Source organism: Podarcis liolepis (genome assembly GCF_965112155.1).
Source record: "Podarcis liolepis genome assembly, chromosome: 1".
Taxonomy (NCBI): domain Eukaryota; kingdom Metazoa; phylum Chordata; class Lepidosauria; order Squamata; family Lacertidae; genus Podarcis; species Podarcis liolepis.
In genome coordinates this window covers 98,364,376-98,376,732 of record NC_139554.1, presented here as the reverse complement: position 1 = coordinate 98,376,732, position 12,357 = coordinate 98,364,376, and the positions used below count along the sequence as shown (strand labels likewise).

Here is a 12,357-nt window from a genome sequence, read left to right as displayed (position 1 = left end):
CAACTTGTATCAGCCTGTCCAGTGTTGTGGGACTCTTGCAAAAGTTAATCAGGGAGGCCTTCCTGCTCATCTAAGAAGGTGGGGTTTAAGGGGAGGGGCAGATAAACAATACCACCCCCTCCCTTAGCAGGGTTGGCTCACCACAGTTATACATTTTTAAGCATCCTGCACTGTCATCACCACTCTCTTCACCACTTCCTACACTAGCCGCACCGCACTGAATATCTTTCATTAAATAAACCCAACCCACTTTCACTCAAATTTCTGTCTTATCTCCTTATTTCCCTGTCATAGTGGCAATCCCCTTTCCTATTGCTCTCACAACAAACCAGAAAACGTTTGTTTGGTTTCAACAATTTATAGAGTCATTTTTGGTTAATGTGAAAATGAGTTGACTTCAGCTGTCTAATACTACCTGCACATTTCAAAGAATAATTTTATATGAGAGAACAAAGCATGAAATGTATTCTATACATATACCAAATTACTTGGAATGATGTCATATTTTCTTGAAAACTCAATAAATTGTTTTAAAACATTTTTTAAATTTTTTTAAAAAATCAAGTGGAAGTTAAACACGAAATTCTTTATCAGTTCAGCACAATTAGTTTTATATTCAAGCTTAGCTAATTGCAATACTTAAAGAAAACTTGTATGGGGTTGAGAAATGCAAGTGCATGTCAAAAAAGCTGGTAGTGATAATAATTACAGTTTAAAAATATCTTTGATTTAAGATTCGGAAAAATATTTTCTGTACTGTATCGTTATATCTTGGCTTCTTAAGTTCCTAATTACCACAACAAAAATTACTGCTCATTCCCTGACTACTAATCAGATGCTTATTAGTGTTTTTGGTTGTGGGGGAGGAGGTTGTTGTTGGTGCTTTTTATATTATTTTTTGTATCTTTATTTTCAATCTTATTATGATTTATGTGGAAATTGTTCAGTTTGGTTGTGTATTTTCTGGTGTTCTATTTATTCCTTATGACTACGGTTGTAATTGTTTTCATCTTGCAAGCCTTTACCCGGTTCCAGAGTGTCCCACCACAATCCTATGGAACTCTTGATCCAACCTCATAGAATACATTTATTACAGCATTTTAACTAATATTACAGAAGGATTTTCTCTATCAAGGTTAAATTCTTTCAAAAGTAACTCGATTTTAAGATTCACCAAAGAGAGAAAAATGATTAATCAAGTTATTGTGTGCAGGTTCCATTTACTTTAACAGCACGGCTCACACCCTTTTATAATACATATTTATCAGTTTTTGATGATGCAGAACAACATTTTCTTGTAGATTAATTATATGATTAAAACAGAGATTACTTTGCTGCTGCCAAGATAATGCGGCATACGAATGAAAAGCTATAGAGAGAGATACAGTTATAATAGCAACAACAATAACATGAGAACCCGAGATGCAAGACACAGATTAGGTCATGCACTAGTCAGACACAATGTATGACTTCAATGTTTAAATAAAAAAAAGAAAATATCACAAAGAGATATTACAGTTTTTGTAATTATTTGAAATGGATGAAGACTGCTTCAAACTGAACATGGTCTAAGGCATCAAAGATCAACACATTCCTTTAATGTGAAAATCTGAAAGATCATCACAGAAATATTCTTTGGAACTAGAATAGTGTTTTGTTTCGGGCAAAGTAGCAATTTTACCCAGTTTTAGAAATCTAAATCTCGTCAGGGCCAGGATCTAGGTACGGCAATGAAAAATGGGAAGTACTATGGCTGCATCATACATAGGCCTAGGTACAGTTAGCCCACTGCAAACTTGAAAAGTTTCCCCCTCGTATAAAGTTTAATTTTATTACTCAGCAGTCTTCAAACTTCTCAGGGCCATGTTCGGTCACAACTTACAACATGGGGACCGCTGTGATTTGCCACTTCTCTTTATCTTTTTTTATTCTCCCTTCTCCCCTTTAAAGCTATTGGTGTAACTGGTACAGTAGTTACACCTGGTGTCAACCACTTGTAGACTACAACCCATTAACTGAAGATCAATGTTTTACATTACGTGTGTGTGTGTGTGTGTGTACACACACCATTTACCTATGTTTCTAGAACAGAGGAAGGAGCATCTCGGATCCTCCAAGTGTTTCGATTTTCCAGGGAGAGTCCCAGATTTGAAGAAGAGGAGGAAGAGGAGGAGGAGGAGGAGGAGGAGGAGGAGGAGGAGGAGTTTGGATTTGATATTCCGCCTTATCACTACCCTAAGGAGTCTCAAAGCGGCTAACATTCTCCTTTCCCTTCCTCCTCCACAACAAACACTCTGTGAGGTGAGTGGGGCTGAGAGACTTCAGAGAAGCGTGACTAGCCCAAGCAGCTGCATGTGGAGGAGCGGGGATGCAAACCCGGTTCACCAGATTAGGAGTCCACTGCTCTTAACCACTGCACCACACTGGCTCATCCCAGTTTCAAATTTAATCCTGGAATGCCCTGTTTTTCCTTAGGATGCCCCTAATTTCATTGGAGAAATGTTGGAGGGTATGGCATCTGAGTCTGAAGGCTTGACCACACCCATGCCTGGTCAGGTGATTTCTTGAACCCGAAAGGTTTTGCTTTGCTTTGTTATTCCAGCTCATTACTCCTTTTGAGAATCCTACCTTGGCCTCAGTTCATGTGGAGTTTATGGGTTGTAGTTCAATGACAGAAAGGATGCTTTGCCAGCAAAACCCTAGTCTGTTAGAGACTCTGTAAAGTCAGTACTGGGCTAGTCAAGCCAATGGTCTTACAAGGTATAAGGCAGCCTCATACACTCCTGTGAAAAACATCTGCTGCTCAAGTACACTTGTTTCACATATGAATGCAACATGCAGCTTAAATTATATTTAATGCTTTGAGGTTTATATGATTAGATATTGATGCTACTACCTCTAAACCTTTTCTGGGGGTTCCCCTAACCCTCCAGGAGCAGATTTGAGGAGGATCAGGGAGGGGAAATAGAGAGGAAGTTCCACTGCAGAAATGGAATTCCTTGCTCTAACAGAATAGCTTGGTTGGATACTGCCCTTAGTCAATATTTCTACATTCAGTTAGAATTAATCCTTTAGATTTACATGTGGAAGTATGCATAGTTTCCATTTTTCTAAGTGCAGCATGACAGTTTTGCCCACATTATAAGCACCTAGTAGATAAGTAAATATCTGTGGAGGATTTTGTAATATATGGGGTGGTTGTGAGTGGTGGATGATGGCTAGATTCACAAAATGGTTACATTGTGTACCAGAACAAAATTAAGGAAAAATAAAGCCCCAACTTCAAGGCTTTATGAATCTGAAGCTCTGTTTGTAGTTTATTTCTTGTTCTTTCTCGAAATTTCCCTTTGGCAACTAAGTTGAAAAGAATAAGAAATTATAGCAAATGCCTTTGGACCTCTCTTCATCACTCCCCACTTCCTAATAAAAATGCGGCAAGAAATCTTTTCTCTGGATATTGTGTTACTGTTCACACTCCATAATGTAGAAAGTGTCACCTCTCAGTATAGTCATTGCAATATGAAGGAAAAAGCACAAAACTTAGCTAATATTGTTATTCAGAGTAAGGAGGGAATGTGTGGACCCATACAGAAGCCTTAGCAATAGTTCTGTAGTTTCAACCTATGTATTACAGCCTTTATATTTACGGTTGTGCCAATCCAACTAAACTTAACTGTGACTGAATTCCCACTAAAACCACTAGAATTAGAAGTTAGTCTAAACTCCCTTTTCTCCATTGCTTTCAGTGGGACTTCAGTGGGACTAACTTTTGCTGGATCAGGGCCATTGTGTTTGTTCCCAGATTTCTGCTGGTCAGAAAAGAAAGTCCATCCATCGTCGACTTCAGACATTTGTAAATTATTTGGTGGATGGGAAAGGGGAGCGAAGAGAGTTGTATAATTGAATTAGTGTTCAAATGAAGCTATTCATTACCTTTAGCTCTTAGTAGTGGTAAATGCCTATTCTAGGACTTTGCATAGACAGAAAACTAAGTACAGGCCTGCAAACTTCTAGAATTTCCATTTCATTTCTTGCTTCATTAATTTCATTAACTTACAAATTGATGAATTCATAGAATTAAAAAGCCATTTACTTTTAATATTTCTTAAAATCACTTTTGCCAAGTATTCAAACCTTTTAATCTGTACTTTTAAATTCCAGCTGTAATTGTTTTCATCAGAGGCATAATTGAACTTCTATGAATTGCATATCAATGTAGCTTGGTTTCCAAAAGCCAGACACAAAAGGCACTCTTTCGTCAACAGCAAAGGATAATAGTTTCTAAAATGGATGGCACATTGTTTGTCTTGCAAGATCAGTGATTTGCTGTAGTTTTAACATGCTAGCAGGAGAAGGAATGGGAGTAAGCAATGATTTATTAGTGAGTAATCAAAGAGACTGTATGGAATTTTTTTTCTCATATAAAAGACAGTATGAGGGTCATGTTCACTTGTTTCCTCTTACTTACTGTTTTTTCCCCTTTCAAAGGAACAGTGATCAACTCAATGTGGAAATACACATGAGACCGAGGGTACTTTCCCCCCACCCTGTGCACAACACTCAACAACACAACCTCATTCCTCATACTGATTTAGGAAACTTTCTGATGGTAACAGCTGTTCAGCAGTGGAACGGACTCCCTCAGGTGGTGGAGGACTCTCTTTCATTGGTGGTTTTCCAAGTTGAAATTGGATGGCCACCAGTTTTGCATGCTTGAGATTTCTAGGGGTTGGACTAGGTGACGATCAGGGTCCAACTCTACAAGTCTATGATTCTATGTTTAATCCCCAGCATCTCAATGTAGGATTGAGAATGCCTCCTGTCTGAAATGCTAGAGGGCTGCTGACAGTCTACTCTGACAATACTGAACTAGATGGACCAATGGTCTGACTTGCTGTAAGACAACCTCCTATGTTCCTATACTCTCTATTGACTACCACAATAGGCAGGAGACTACTAATAATTCAGCAGGCATTTCTTCCTATATATTTCCAGAATATCTATAAATATGGTGTGATAACAGCTGAAACTGCTGGAAATGAGTCTAAAGCATACTGCACTCATCAGTCATATTGTAAGTCAATTAGCCACTCAGCACAATGGGATATTCTTGAAATAGGAACCATGTACATGGCAGTAAAACTGCATCTGGTGCTGTTTCATTGTGATTTCATTAGCATAACAATGAGCCATATAAAAATACAAATTAGAAACCTCCAATTCCACTTAAGGAATCTCTTCCAAACCTTCACAAAAGTACATATTGACAATGGCAATGATCTGACTCAATTTCAATGGAAAAATTCCAGGGACAGCTGGATCTCTTATGATTGGGGGTGAAAAAGAAATGAGTACTGAAGATTCATGAAGCAGTGATGATACTGGAAAGCAGATTGTAAGACAATGCAATTTACCGTTAGGCTGGCTTACAGGCCAGTCCTATGAAATCCAGTACTGGAACAGCAACTCAGAAAAGTGTTTAGCAGGTTGTCAGGGTACCAGTATTAACAAAATGCTGTACCTGATCCCCTGCCCATTCTGGCCCATTAGAGCCGCTGAGGTAGGAATGTTCCTGCACCGTACTCAGAAGAGACCAATAAGGCAAGGACATAATTCCACATAGTTCATACCTAATCATGGAACTGTTGGGAAACTGTGTACGTGCAGCTACTCACACAGAGTCTATTAAGGTTTGGCAGACAGCCAGAAGGCAATCTGAAGGAGTAAGTCTGCCTGGTGATAACAGAGGCATGGATACAGCTCCCTGATTGGTCAAGCTCTCTCAAGGGAGTGATAATTAATGTCCTACTAACTGGAATGTGTTAGTTCAGTGTTCAGAGGTTTAGAGTTCTGTGTGTGAGTGTAGGAGTTGTGAGTCGTGTCAGAGAGAGCTAGCAAAAGATCCGTGTTCTGTTCCTGTAAATAGTCCACTGTCCACCTAACTACAAGTTCCTAGTTCCTGCTTCGTCTATCCTGTCTGCAGCCAAGTCGCCAATTGCTTCCGTGGATTCTGCTTGTACTCTGCTAGGTCTGGCTAAGGCCCTGCAACTAGTCAGAAAGTTGCAAAACACCAAATAGGTTTTACCAATAATTCAGTGCTGCAAGATAAAGTGGTGGGATCCTGAAGTGGATATTTTACAATGCAGGGAAATGATTTCCAACAAGTGCTACAACTTAATGGTTTCAGTCAGTGTGTTTTTTTTCCTGGGGGGAACTCAGGGGTATGCATACCCACAAACATTTTGTGAATCTGAGTTTGGGGCAGTATTTCAATATGAGTAGGAAAATGAGAGTACCCCTAAACATTTTTTAGAGAAAAAAAAGGACTGGTTTCAGTTACCCCATTCCTGAGGGGTTAGACAGAGGCAACAACTCAGGGAGTGTGAAATCATGGGCACAATTCCCCCAACAGATACAACTTGTTTCATTCATGTACCTAATAATGTAATTATTGGCCCAAGAAAGGTGGGGGGTTTTGGGAGGCGGGGCTGCCACACACTAAATACCTCAATACAGTAGTTGCTCATAAAACCAGCCAGTTTGGAAATGTCACAACTTTTGCAAGATCATTAGAGAGCCAAACTTTCTGCAGCTTTGTGACATGCATTTTTTTAAAAAATAAAATAAACATTTACACCCACTCTTGGGCTGCAATATTTGGCCAGTGGGTATGGTAATCTAGGGAACAATATGGAAACAATGTTCTGACACTCATTTCATTGATTGTCTCTTACAACAGATCAAAATGTTTGCTAGCAGATGCATGCTCAAGTGTTTTATGCTGGCAAAGCTGCAAAAAATAACTGTGTATGAATCAAACCACATATTTCTTGCTGTTTAAAAGAACCCATAATGTGCTGTGGTTTAAGAACAAGCTGTTATTTTTTTGTCTCTGAAAAATATGTGACTTTAACTAATGTGCTGCAAAATCCATGCACACCAGGAGACTAAAGGATGAATTTTTAGACTTAAGTAAAATGACCTGTTCTCTTGGCTGCAATACAAATGCTTAGGACTTCATTTTCAGTGTGTATGTCCAGGGATTTCTCTAAAGGAAAGTAGCCAAAGATTTAAGTGCTAAAATTACGGTCTTGAAGGGGAAAAAATGAAGGAGCTTGTAAATGGAAACAATGATGATACATTAATTTTGTGGTTTCTACAGAGTTACTATTTTCTGTCTTTGCAACAGGGACAACATGTAATAAGGCCATCCCTGGGATAGTAAAGGAAGTGTTTGCACCGCAAGTTCTTCTGTTTGATACACAAGAGATTCCTTTTATCTAGTTGTATCAGCCTTAATTAGGATTAGAAAGTCCCACAACCTTCCCAATCCATGCTTTCTTCAAGTGATGCTATCCCTGTGTTTTAGACCACCAAAACTGTAGTTTTTATCCTCCTCCCTCACAAAAGATTTTTTTTTTGGGGGGGGGGTATATTTTGTGTCCAGCTTCTGAATGAAAAAAGGTGAGGTGCAGTAATGGTTGCATGTATGAATTTTTCATATATGATTTTATCAGTTATTATAGACTGTCACTAAAATAGTTCATTGGAGAGGCTATGCATTAGCACTGTACATTTTACCACTAAGGAAAACTTATGAGTTGGATTTTATATATTTTTATATGTGCATTTTTAAGGATGCATCACAACGTTAGTGGCAATCTCCCAATTGTTCACATATGTATAGACCCCAGGTGTGCTAGTTATTTTGGATCTAGAACTGCAACTTCTCCCAGTACTTCTCTCCCCCCCCCCCACATATTTATAAAATCACAACAACAAACACACCTGGGTTCCATACATGTGTACAATTTAGAATACAATGAGGTTTCCTAACATATAAACACTTGAAAATGTACAAGCAGTACACTCTGAATGCTTGGAAATTAAAGTCTGTCTGTATGGAGCAAAAGTGGCTGCAATGATTTGGGGTCTATAAAATCACAGAATGAGGGCTCTGCATCGTTAATGGTCTTGCTAGGTATTCCTTTTAACATTGGCCTTTAATATAAATGAATAAAATGTACAATCTGTTATTTCCTTCATTTCTGTGTTTACTGACTCATTGTTGTTGTTTTTGTTGTTGTGGCTATTTCTTTTCGTACCCATTTATTTCCTTACAGAACTGCTTTGATTATGAATAAATTTCAGATTTATCTCTCCAATGGCCCAGAGGGAAAGATGATATATCTATCAGAGTCTCCTGTACAATTTTGAGTGTTCTCTATTTCCTCAGTGTCTTGCATCCAGGCATAAGTGCCCATTCTTGTTTCACTGATCACAATATGCCCACAACAGTATCAAACAGAAAGCTGCAACCCTTCACTTCTCCATTCTTTCTTAAATAAAAGACCCCTGTTCCCAAATTTCCAGAACGATGCCTCCTTCTCAGTCACCTCTTTATTTCTGCAAATAAAAATCCAAATACAATTCTGAACATAAGAAGACAACTGGATGCCTAGGGGAAGCCTATAAGCAGGACCTGGGGAAAAACAGCATTCTCCCTTCTTGCCATTCCCAGCAGCTGGTATACGGAGGCATACTGCCTCTGACAATCATTGGTAGTCATTGATAGCCTTAGACTGCATGAATTTGTCTAATCCTCTTTTAAAGCCATTTATATTGGCAGCCATCTTTACTTCTGTGTGAGTGAGTTCCATAGTTGGACTAAGCACTGTGTGGAAAGCGTACTCTCTTTGGTCTGTCCTGAATCTTCCAACATTTGGGTACATTGACTGGGCCAAGATTCTAGTATTATGAGAGTGGAGGGAGAAGCTCCTTTCTATCCACACCATGAATAATCTTAAGCATCTCTGTCATGCCCCCCCCCCCAGTCATAGGATTTGGTAATTCTCTATAGACATTGTTGCTACTGCTCTCTATACAACTACCAACAAGAATTGGTTAGGCAATTGTGATCATGTCTGTTTTCTCAACATGAATCAATTATGCAAACCTCATCCTGAGAAATATACTTGATTGTCCCAGTACAAAATACCTTATTCCTCTCAAACATAGCATCAACCTCAATCTCATGAAAAGTGATCTACTAATACTGCCCTTCTTTCCCAAAAGTTTCACTCATGCATGGCTTACTTTCTATCTCATATGGAGAGGCATACATGCCCAGGGCGATGATGATGTATATTTTTAGTAAAACATCTCCTTTTAGAACACCTGTGAAAAACAGCCAAGGAGGTGTTTTTGGCTGACTTGGCGTGCAAGAAGTGTTATACTAAAAAGAAATGCATCTGTCTTCTCTTATATGAACACATCTTTGTGTGCTAGAAAGCACCATACAGGAAAATAAGCAAATATTCATGCAACCCCCGCCCCTCCAAAAGCTGTGTTGGGAGAAAAATAAAACAGTGGCTTAAATGTAATACAGTCACCTACACCTGTATTTAGTTAGCCTGTTTTATCAGCTCTCTGTTAATGTCACAGTCAAAACCCCTGAGGTTTCCTCAATTCAGGGGTATGGAACCCCCAGGCCAAAGGCAATAACTAGATCTCTCTCTATGCCACCAGGGACTCTTCCTAGGCCTCAACCCTCATCAGCCTTCCTCAGGTGCTTTTGCATGGCTGGAATGCATCACTGAAGTACGGTCATGCTTCTTCCTTGCCTGGATAAAATATGGAAAATGTGTATGTGGTGTGTATGTGTGTAGAAACCCTTGAATTTTGACTGACTGGAATGTACAAAGGTAAGAATCACACCTGTTGCATCACCAAATTTTGCTTTTGGTACCCAGAACCACAGGTGTGCTAACCCCAGAAAGTTTCCATTAAGGGAGCGTGGCTCTTGATCTAAAAAACAGCCTCCCCCCCCCCCCCGCTCTAGATCATGTGTTATTATTGGCAAAACCTTTGGTGTTTCGCAACTTTCTGACTAGTTGCAGGACCTTAGCCAGACCTAGCAGAGTACACGCAGAATCCACGGAAGCAATTGGCGACTTGGCTGCAGACAGGATAGACGAATCAGGAACCAGGAACTTGTAGTTAGGTGTTTATTATATACAGTGGACTATTTACAGGAACAGAACACGGATCTTATGCTAGCTCTCTCTGACACGACTCTCAACTCCTACACTGATACACAGAACTCTGAACACTGAACTCCTGAACTAACACATTCCAGTTAGTAGGCCATTAATTATCACTCCCTTGAAAGAGCTTGACCAATCAGGAAGCTGTCTTCATGTCTCTGTTATCTCCAGGCAGACTTACTCCTTCAGATTGCCTTCTGGCTGTCTGCCAAACCTTAATTGACTCTGTGTGAGTAGCTGCACGTACACAGTTTCCAAACAGTTATAACCTTAAGGATTTATGTACATCTTGGATAACATGCTACCTGATGCTTCAGGTGAATGCATTTTCTTAAATATCGTATCTTAGAATCTTGTAATTCTAGATCCAAAATTCTCCACCAATTCTTAGCATTTGCTGTGCTGAGCCTAGTCAACTGAAAAGAAATCTGGTAGCACAAAAATCTTCTTGAATGATAGTCAGTCAGTGGGTATAACTAACTCAGATCTATAACTCATTGACTCAAGCCTAGATCATTGCAGCACATTATATGTAGGGCTGCCTCTGAAGATGCCGTATTTTTTGCACCATAACACTCACTTTTTTCCTCCTAGAAAGTAAGGGAAAATGTCTGTGCGTGTTATGGAGGGAATGCCTACAGGTGGCATGCCTACGGATTTTCCTCCTCTAAAAACTATGTGCGTGTTATGGTTGGGTGTGTGTTATAGAGCAAAAAATACGGTACTTCATAAACATTAGCTGGTTGGTGCAGAATTTAATGGCCAGATTGCTCACTGAGGCAAGACAGCATATTACACCAGTTCTGGCTCGACTGCTTTGCCTGCCAATTAGTTTCCAGGCCCAATTCAAAATGCTGGTTTTAACCTATTAATACTTAAACGGCTCAGGACTGCAATACCTCAAGGTCTGCCTCTCCCCATATGAACCAGCTTGGACCCTGCAACCATCATCTGTGGACCTTCCAGAAGAGGTCCAAAGGGTGGCAACATGAGAATGTGTTTGTTGCCTTCATTAAATACGTTTAGACACCAGGTGAAAACATTTCTCTATAACTAGGCCTTTGGCTGATTAACATCCTATAGCAGTGGTAGCCAAACTTGGCCCTTCAGCTGTTTTTGGACTACAATTCCCATCATCCCTGACCTGTTAGCTAGGGATGATGGGAGTTGTGCTCCAAAAACAGCCGGAGGGCCAAGTCTGGCCACCACTGTCCTATGGCATTTTAAATGTGTTTGTGGGAGGGGGGTTGTTCATTTCTTTCTGTTTTATTATGTATTTTGTGATGGTCGAATGAAGAATGGTATACAAATCTAATAAATAAAAATAATATCCAAATCAGGGAGAAATCCAATGGAATAGTATAATCAATAGAATAGTATAATTTATCAGTATGAACAATCACAGTCCGACTTTAGGGCTATAATATCCAACCTGTAATAAGAGGAGGAATTTGGATTTGATATCCTACTTTATCACTACCCTAAGGAGTCTCAAAGCGGCTAACATTCTCCTTTCCCCTCCTCCCCCACAACAAACACTCTGTGAGGTGAGTGGGGCTGAGAGACTTCAAAGAAGTGTGACTGGCCCAAGGTCACCCAGCAGCTGCATGTGGAGGAGCAGGGAATCGAACCCAGTTCACCAGATTACAAGTCCCACTGCTCTTAACCACTACACCACACTGGCTCTCATAATGTTGCATTATTCCCTAAACAAGTTTCCCTGGCTTTTGCCCTGGAACAACAAGCTTTGCAGTTATGATGAAGTGTCACACCATATGGCGGCTGCATGGAGCAGAAAGAAAGGTTGAGTGGGTTGAATACAGCTCACATAGATTTTTTTTGTGAAGGCAATGCTTGGAAGGACAGCTTGGAAGGCAATGTGAATGTTCCGTTCAGTTCTGTCTAAACCTGAAAGCACTGAAAGCAACAGACAAAGCCTGACAAAAAGCACCCAAAGAAGCTCAGAAAATATCAGGAATGTCCTTCAGTGAAGTTTAATTATAGGCCTCCTTTGTTTCTGCATTTGTTTAACAACTCTTCTCTGACGAGCATACAGGACTATTTGGGAGGTTAATTATTCCTGGGTATTTTTTAAGGCATGGAAGGTATTGCCCTTTGTTGCATGATATGGTAGGTGAACCAAGACGACTAGCAAAGCAAATAATAGCATGTGAACCGGTGGATACAATTTAAATCACAGAAAGAACCATGCCAGGTGTCTCAGTACCTTGCCATGACAATCAAACTCCTAGTAAATTAAATTAACTTTGTGTGATGGGGAAAAGTTGCAAATATCTCCTTGAGTTCTTCC

At 39.8% G+C, this 12,357-nt stretch overlaps 1 long non-coding RNA gene across 2 annotated transcripts in view; it reads right to left on the bottom strand.

The window, feature by feature from the left end:
* LOC310703266 overlaps positions 1 to 12,357 on the bottom strand; it is a 125,987-nt gene that overhangs the window by 90,878 nt on the left and 22,752 nt on the right. The gene's annotated exons all lie outside the window — the stretch shown is intronic.